Raw genomic sequence first — 10,209 nt, 5'->3', positions numbered from 1 at the left:
TGTTGATTTACATAAAAAACTATATAACGAAAGTTGCTTATAAACAGCCAATTTATCCATTTCCCTGCTTATCTTGAACGTATGTTTTTTTACCTTCGAGAAGGAGTGACTGTCACCCCCCAAGTAAAAACATCCCACGACACAAATTAAACTTTGAAGTGGAGGGTAAGTGGAACCTAAATCCAAATTTTCATGCAATTCGGAGTTGCCCCTGAAAATTACATGGTATCGCCGAATTTCCTGTTTATTTACTTTACTATAAGTAAATACCGTCTATTATGTGGAATTCTGAGTAATTTTGCCTGTAGTAGGTGGCTAAATGCATTTGCCCTGTACATAGATAAGTATACGTAAAAGAAAAATATTTTCCAAGGAGGCTGTTTCTTAAAAATTTGGCGCTTCAGCTAGTTACACCCTTTATACGATCCCGACGGCGTCAAGGTTTTCATAAATACATTCAAGCAGCCCTAGATATGGTACTAACAAAATTTTCAGAAGATCCTGAAGATACAGAGCCAACTGAAAATCGCAGGAAACGTGGCTGATGTCCAATTTGCAGTCCATCATCCGACAAAGAAATTCACATCGAAACACTATAAATGCAAACATATTGTCTGAAAGGAACATCCCAATAACAAAAATGGTTTGTTATACCTGTAGCGACGTAAAGTAGTGTATATTTTCAAATTTCTTAAATACTAAGTGCAAAATGATGTTTCCTGTTTTTATTCAGTTGTAATTAAAAATGTGTTTTACTAATGTTTATTTATTGATATAATCCCAATATTAAAATTATGAATACATTATTTTATTTCTTAACCCGCGAGTAGTCACGACGTTAGATAGAATCTCACATTTTATCCTTTTTCGCGATAACTTGATAAAAAATTTTGCAATTCTGAAAAAATTTCGTAAGTGCCTCGAGGGAGGGTGTAGTAATGCGTAGGAATTTTTTTTTATTTTTTTTTTTTATTTTTTTTTATTTTTTTTTTCTTCTTCTTTTTGTAGAATTTATAATTTTGGGGAGAGATAATTAGCTTTAATAATTGTTAGAAATGATATTTCTAACATAACAAGTAAATAAAAATACTATCAATTAAAAAATTTGTTGTAAATTCGTATTTAAATTCGTATTGTGAGATAAATCTAACACGCGACTATTCACGTTACAAAAGTGAGCGCGACTACTCCCGGGTTAAAACAACTTATTTTTTTGCCAATTTCATTTTTGACCGGGGGTAATTTTGACCCCCGTTGGTCATCCTTTTAAGAAAAAAAAAGGTTGGTCATCGTAAGGTTAATTATTTAAAATATAAAGGAACAGATTCCTCTCATTGTCTGTATACCATAATAAAAAACTTACTAAGGAAGTAAAACTTCACTTGTAGGTAGATGATATATAAATTTATTATATATTTTAATTTTAATAATTTTAATAAATTTATATACCATCTACCTATAAGTGAAGGTTTACTTCCTTAGTAAATTAATTATTTAGTTGTTTAATGCTGTCTTTAGCCAGTAGTTATTGTTTTTTGTTAAACAAATGCTTTTGTACTGGGTCCTGATGATACATATTGTAAGTCACGAAACCGAAAGCCCAAATCTATTACCAACAATAAAAACTGCTTAAGATTGTGAATATTGATTTTTTTCATTAACGCGAAATTTTTTTAATTATACAATAATTATATCAAATATTTTTTTTTTGCAAATGCACCTGTGTGCACCTGTCAAACTTTTTCTTTGCGTAGGCTTTTTTTTATCTGGTTTGAAGTGCATGGATAAACATTTTATATGTAATTTTCTGCACATTATTTTCTTCTTACGAGATAGGTAAGAGATAAGTAATTACATATTGTTTTGATGTTATTCTAGAACATAATATTAGATTTTATTCTCTATTTTCATTATGTTTCGGCTGTATATCAAAATAAATAGGGCTATGATAAATGTATCTAAAATATTCGTATAAATAAAAGATATGCCAGATAGACCTATATCACACCAAATTTTATATATTCACATTCACATTCTTCCTGACTTTTAAACATTAAATATCAGAAAAAGTTTTAATGCTCTTGAATAAATTGTTTGAATCAAAAACCGGAAATATTTTAAATGTATACCCACGATAAACGAAAAGCTTTTACAATTTTATGACTTTTGGAAAGTATTAGCTTCTCCATTTTATGGTTACTTTACCTTTAGCAGTAATCAGAGGGCTTAGAAAACAGAAAGAGTGAATGCCAAATATTTGAAAAGTAAGTGCTCCAATATCGTATAATACAGTGTATATTGTGGATTGCTCTAAATATAATCGAGTGATAGTAACTGATTGTAAAATATGTAAAAGACTATCACAATATGCAGATATTGCGCTACAAATTAAAAATTTCACCACATATTTCACATAAGAATAATTATCTACATGCATAATAGATCAAAATTCTGAAAGGTCTAGGGAATGACATTTTATTATTAATGCAATTAAAATATATATTACATGCTTTCTGTGGTTTTCCGGGATTGGTTCCGCATTTAATAATTTTGGTTTTTAGAAAAACTATTATTTTGACATAATAAAACAAAAAGATTTAATATTATAACATAAAACATTTGACATTATAACATAAAGAAATAAACCAGCTAATTCAATAAAAAATATGGACACAAAACAGAATACCAGATGATTGGAACAGGGGTATAAAAGTACCTACCTATATATAAAAAAGGAGATCGATAGGACCCAGAATTACAGAGCAGTAACTTTATTGATCACTGCAGATAAAATTGTAGCAAACATAATAAACATTAGACTTAAATTATGCGCTGAACGAATATTAGAAGAACACCAAAATGGGTTCAGACCGGGAAAATCGAGAAAATTAATTCCATACATACGGTGGAGAAAATAATTCAAAAATCGAGAGAATACAACAGAGAAATATACCTAATTATTCATAAATTTCAAAAGCGGTTTTGACACAATTAATCAGACGAAAATGACGGAGGAGCCAGAGAATATTGGAATATGAGAAAAATTAAAACATAATAGAAAAGAATAGAGTAGAATTTATTTAATCAAATATACAAAATTTCTTTTGTGTTTGACAAGTCAAAAGAGTACGTACATTACAAAATTTGGACAAAATTTAAAAGATAAATATTATAAATTATGTATAATGAAGACATATACAAACAGGTACTAACAAATTTAAACAATTTAACACATTATGTTAAAACGTACAGACATGAAATAAACCTAAAAACATGAAATAATGTCGTCATAATCGGCAAAAAAAAACCCTGACCAAACTAGTACTATTATATATAAGCGGAACCTAAGTACTCTGTCTTTGTGTAAAAACAATGTTTTAAAAAGTGTGATTTTATTTTTTTTAAACGACTGTAAATGAAGACTTCTACTTAATCTGGCAAAAAATTGTACAAACTAACATTAGTTGAGTTTTTTATACTATTTGTCAACCTAAAACGTTGTGCTCTAATAGCATCTCTCGATCTTGTATGATGATCATGGAAGTTGGAGCTTATGTTAAACTTATTTTTGTTGGAATGAATTTCAATCAGCGTCTCATATATATAAAGTAAAGGCAGTGACATAATAACTAACTTCTGAAATAAAGGTTTACAGTGTTCCCTATACTCTGCTCCTGCAAGTATCCTCACTACTTTCTTTTATAATTTAAAAATTCTGTCTGCGTGACAAGAGCCACCCCAAATAGTTATTCCGTACTTTAAATGGCGATGGAACAGTGCAAAGTAGATTATTTTAAAGGTACTTTTAGGGATCATAAAAACTAAGTTGCGTATCAAAAATAAAGTTGTAGCAAGTTTAGAACTTACGTAGTCTGTATGAGCACTCCAGTCCAAATTATCATCTAGGAAAATTCCTAAGAGTTTAACACTATTTTCTAAGACACACTTCCGATTAGAACTAAACATCAAATTCTGATTTTTGTCTTCAGACTATTATGCAAAAAACCAGCTTTTTGCTTTCTGAGTATCACTATCTATTTTAATTTTCAAATTATGTTGATTACTGTCAGTATTTATGAGAGTGGTACCATCTGCAAAGCACACACATTTTATGGGAAAAGTGTAGTGAAATAGTAAATAGATCATTAAGATAAATAAGAAACAAAGTGGGTTCTAGTATTGAACCTTAAGGAACACCGTATTCGACCGTGTTCAAATCAGAATAGCTATTATTAAGAAAAACTGCCTGTTTTCTATTTGTTAAATAAGATGTAAATAGATTGAGGGTGTTTCCACTTATACCATATTTATGCATTTTTTCCAACAGTAATTTATGCGAAACACAGTCAAAAGCTTTGGATAAATCACACAATGTCAAAGACACGAAATGACCTTCCCCCAAGCCGTCGACTATATCTCTCACAATTTTCTGTATAGCTTGTGTAGTGCTGCACTTTTTTCTAAAGCCATATGGATTACAGTGAAGTATTTTGTGTTTATCTAGATATTCTATCAAGCGAATGTTAAGAATGCTTTCAAAAATTTTACCGAAAATGGGAATGATAGAGATGGGACGATAATTTCCAATTTCATCTTCTTATTCTTCTTTAAGTACCGTGCCCAAATTTTTAGGCGTGGGTAGCTTCCATAACAATTTGTCGATATCGTTCTCGATCTTGTGCGGCATGTAACAATTGATCTGCTGATAAGCCAGTCCATTGACGAAGGTTTCGGAGCCATGAATATTTCTTTCGACCAATTCCTCTTTTTCCGTCGAACTTTCCATTGAGTATTAACTGCAGCATCCTGTATCTGCTACCTCTCATTATATGCCCCAGATATTCAAGTTTTCTCTTTTTTATCATCTTCACTAAGTCACCTTCACCTTGACCTACTCTGTTTAAGACTTCTCTGTTTGAAATGCGTTGAACCCAAGATATTCTGAGCATTCTACCATACGACCACATCTCAAAGTCTTCTAATTTGTTCATCATGTTAACCTTCATGATCCAGGTTTCACATCCATATAGTAATACAGGATACACATAACATTTTAGGAACTTGATTCTTAGTTGTAAATTCAGCTGAGAGTTGCTCAGAATAGATGTAAGTTTCATAAATGCTCCTCTTGCAATTTCTATACGAGTTTTAATTTCTTCATCCGGATTTAGTGTCTCGTTTATCCAACATCCTAGGTATTTAAAATGGTTAACTTTTGTTATTGATTCATCACTGACAATTAGTTGCATAGGGCCGACGTCTTGTTTACTAACCACAAGCAACTTTGTCTTTGTTGCATTTATGTTAAGTCCGTTTTTGGAGCATTCTCTAGTGACTCGATCAATAAAGAATTGAAGATCTTCGATATTTTCAGCCATGATCGCGGTGTCGTCTGCATATCTGATGTTGTTAATAGTTTATCCCCCGATTCGAACTCCGCATTGTCCTTCCAAGGTTTCATTATAAATTATTTCTGAGTATACGTTAAACAAAGTTGGGGATAACACAAAACCGTGTCTGACACCTCTTTGAATGCAAATTTTGTCTGTTTCTTTGCCGTCTACCAGAATAGAAGCTTCTTGATTCCAATATAGATGTTGTAAAAGTCTCAGATCTTTATCATCTATTCCAATCTTTTCTAGATATTCAAACAACCTATCATGTTGAACTCTATCAAACGCCTTCTCAAAATCTATAAAGCAGACGTAAATTGGTTTCTGTACTTCCCATGATCGTTGAAGTAATGTTAACATTGAGAACAAAGCTTCCCTTGTTCCCAATCCTTCTCTGAAACCGAATTGTTTGTTTCCCATTTTCTCTTCACATTTCTGCTTGATTTTATTAAGAATTATCTTAAGAAGTAGCTTGAGAGAGTGGCTCATGAGACTAATTAATCTAAAGTCTTTACATGATGATGTATTAGGTTTTTTTGGGAGTGGAATAAATGTAGACTCCAACCATATCTGTGGCATCATTCCAGTCTCGTATAGGTGGTTATAAATGTTTGTTAATTGTGAGACATTATCGTCATCCAGAAGTTTGAGCCAGTCTGATGATATTTGGTATATAATTTCATCTAAAGACCCCTTTTTGAATAGTGGTAGCACTTTTGTTACTTTTAGTACATCTGGGAAAATCCCCAGTAGGGCAATTATTATAAAGTAAAACTAATTTGTCAAAAACAATATCAATAGTTTCGACAATTATTTTTTTTGTTCAAGAAATAAAAATATGTACAATGTGAATTTTTCAAGCCACGCAAAACATTTCTGATTTCAATATCAGTAACAGGTAGTAAAAATAAAGAGTGGCAAGGAGAGTGTACACCTTTCAAAATATCTATAGCTACATTTTCATTTGTAGAACTAAAAGAATCTCTAATATTTTTAGCTACTGAAATAAAGTAATTAATGAAATCGTTTGATGAGATCGTACTAGGACAAACTTTTTTATTTTCAACTTTATTTCTGTGATAGTTTATAACTTTCCAACTGTCACGAGATATATTTTCAGAATTTGAAAAGAAATACCCATAAGCTAGTTTTTTCTTTAATGACATTGTTGACCTATAATGCTTCTTAAACTTATTATATTAACTATAATCTTTTGTAACGTCAGCAATTACTTGACTGTGGAAAGATTTTCTCGCATAAGTTTTAATTCATCATCAAACCAAGAAATTGGAGCTTTATTATGATTTCGCAATTTTTTTAATGGAAAATTGATTTCACTTGACTTTATATGCTATATGTTAACTAATATGCTAAGAGTGGGCCTAAACAACGGCACAGTAAAGATCAGTTTTAACGAAACAACTTCTAAGGAGATCAATGTAAACAAAGTCGTGAAACAAGGTAACTATATCTCACCGACACTATTTAACGTGATGTTGGAAGTAACAATAAGATCAACTTCAACTACTAGCATATGCAGATGATAGATGATCCAGTCATCATATCGAGGACGAAGATGACACTTATAAAATCAGTTGAAAAATTAAATAAGGAAACGAACAGAATAGGGCTAGAGATTATCCAGCATAAAACAAAATGACAAACATGACGATATAGGGAAGGACGACACAACAACTCAGAAGTAACTAATAACAAGCCATAAATTTGAAACTGTATCCACCTTTAGCTACTTGGGAGTAGCAATAGGAAAAACCGGAAAATAGAGATCAGAGGAAAGAATTCTGGTAAAAAAACATATGGAATGAATAGCAATCTGCCGAGAAGCAAGATTCTAAGTAAGAGAAAAAAGATCAATCTATATCGGATCTTAATAAGACCTGTTGTTACGTATGAGATGGAAACAACAACGATTAACAAGAAAGAGGAAGGTAGCCATCTGAAATTTGAAAGAAAAATAATGAAAACAATACTGAGCCACAATGTAACAAGAGAAGGAGAAATACGAATGAAAACAAATGTCGGAATTGAAGGAGAATTAAAGAGAGAAAATATAGTCAGATACATAAAATTGCTTCGCTTAGAATGGATAGAACACATACAGAGACGCCCACAATGAGATATATTGAGAAGGATAACTAACTGGACACCACTATAGCCCAGATGTAGACGAATACCCAAAGGAAGATGGCTGGATAATGTAGAAGAAGACATAACAGCAATGTATTTAACACCCTTTAAAGTTCAGTGCAAGGACAAGAAGAAATGGAAAAGAGTCACGAGAATAGCAAAGACACACAGCAAGCTATAAATGATGGAGGAGTAATCCACCTCACCCCAGAATAGGATTTTGACCGCCATGGCGTTAGTTGTAATCCCCTAGGGATTGTAATGCTTAATAAATAAATTAATTATTTTGACGGCGTTCCGGTTACTTGATAGTCTAAGAGCTGGGAGCGGATTTTGTGCGTGAGAAGTAATATGGAAAAACTATACGTGGATATGTTGAATTAGCAGCTGTATACATGACTTTCACCAACGGCCGGAAACCAGAGTGGGGGCCGAGGGTAGTTATAACGGGTCAAAGTCGCAGTTTTTGGTACCCGCGGGTAGTACCCATTAAAAAAGTTTGCCCACCACTGCGTTGACCAATGAAACAAAGAACAGAGAAAATGTGACCAGAAACAAAAATGGACTTCTGGAGAAGCAGCATCAAGAATACCAAATGAGAGAATACGAGAAATAGTGAGTTACACATAAAATAATTGATGACATAGATATAAAATAACTAATATGGTACGGTCATGTAGAGAGAATGCCAGATGAGAGGATCCCTAAACAGATTTTGACGTGGACACCACAAGGGAGAAGGAAAAGAGGAAGGCCGAGAAGCAGCTGGAGGGAGGGAATTGAAAAAGAACTAGAGGAAAGAGAAATCCCTCCAGGTCTAGTACAGAAATGTACCTAAGTAAAATCGCTAGGGGCGCAACACTGCGTAGCCGACAAAGGGGTGGGGATAGGGGTTAAATAAAAAATATAAGGGTCTTTTTGCGCCGTTCGTGATTTAGATAGTGCACCAACATTTGGGTATAAGTAGACCATGACATAAGTAAGTAAAATTCCCAGAGCCGGAAACCAGAGTGGGGGAGGAAGGTAGTTAGTTATAAGGGGCCAAAATCTCGTTTTTTTTTTTTTTTTGGTACGCTCAGAATCGAGATAGTGCACCAAAATTTGGGAATAAGTAGGTCATGACGTAACTAAATAAAATCTACAGGAGTGGAACGCTGTGTGGCCGACAAAGGGGTGGGGCAGGGGTGAACATAAAAAAATGTAAGGGGTTTTTGCGACGTTCGTGATTGAGATAGTGCACCAAAATTTGGGAATAAGTAGACCATGACATAACTAAGTAATATCCCCAGAGGCGGAAACCAGAGTGGCGGACGAGGGTAGTTATAAGGGGTAATATTCGCGGTTTTTATTATTTCTTTTTGTGGCGCTCATGATGGAGATAGTGCACCAAAATTTGGGAGTTAGTAGGTCATGACGTAGCGAAGTAAAATCTCCAGGGGCGTACCGCTGCTTGGGGTACAAAGGGGTGGTAGGCAGGGGTGAGAATAAAAATATATAGGGTTTTTTTTTGCCGTTCGTGATCGAGATAGTGCACCAAAATTTGGGAAAAAGTAGATCATGACATTACTAAGTAAAATCTCCAGAGGCGGATCGCTGCGTGGGGGAAAAATGTTGTGCCAGGTCACAAAAAAATAATACACAATGCGACTTTGACCCCTTAAAACTACCCTTATCCCCAACTCTGGTTTCCGGCTCTGGGGATTTTACTTAGCTAAGTCATGGTCTACTTATTCCCAAATTTTGGTGCACTATCTCAATCTAAAACGTCGCAAAAAATCCCTTATATTTTTTATATTCACACCTACCCCCACCCCTTTATCGGTCACGCAGCGTTCCACCCCTGGAGATTATACTTAGTTACCTTATAACCTACTTATTGCCAAATTTTGGTGCAAAATAATAAAGACGGCTATTTTGACCGCTTATAACTACCCTCGTCCCCCACCTCAGGTTTCCGGCTCTGAGGATTATACTTAGTTATGTTATGGTTTATATATTCCCAAATTTTGGTGCACTCTCTTAATCACGAACGTCGCAAAAAACTCCTTATATTTTTTGTATTCACCCCCTCCCCATTCCTTTTTCGGCCACGCAGCGTGCCACCCCTGGAGATTTTATTTAGTTACGTCATGACCTACTTATTCCCAAAGTTTGGTGCAATATCTCGATCATGAGCGTCACAAAAAAAATAATAAAAACGGCGATTTTGACCCCTTATAACTACCCTCGGCCCCCACTCTGGTTTCCGGCTGTTGGTGAAAGTCATGTACACAACTAATTCAACATAGCCCCGTATAGTTTTTAAATATTACTTATCACGCACAAAATCCGCTTCTATCTCTCCGACTATGAAGTAAACTGGCTCTTTTTATCAATACGGTCACTTAAGTAGCCGATCTTGACGCGCTCCCTCCAGTGCTCTTACCAGTGCTGACTTGCTCTTGATGTTGGTCCTAGTTAGGTTGAATGGTAAGATCCGAAAGACTGACTACGAAGAACATCAAAGTGAAGAAATGCATAATGTGAAAACAGGTTTAAGAAAAAACGGCTTGTTTTCTACAACGAGTTAAACAAATCTATTAGAATTATGTATTATCAAATATAGGCACATGGTGACAATTGCCATTATAACTTGGCAGTTTCCACCGCACCTACAGGGTATCATCTC

The sequence above is a fragment of the Diabrotica virgifera genome, chromosome 4, assembly GCF_917563875.1.
Source record: "Diabrotica virgifera virgifera chromosome 4, PGI_DIABVI_V3a".
In the NCBI taxonomy this organism is placed as follows: Eukaryota; Metazoa; Arthropoda; class Insecta; order Coleoptera; family Chrysomelidae; genus Diabrotica; species Diabrotica virgifera.
Note: the sequence above shows the minus strand (reverse complement) of the source record.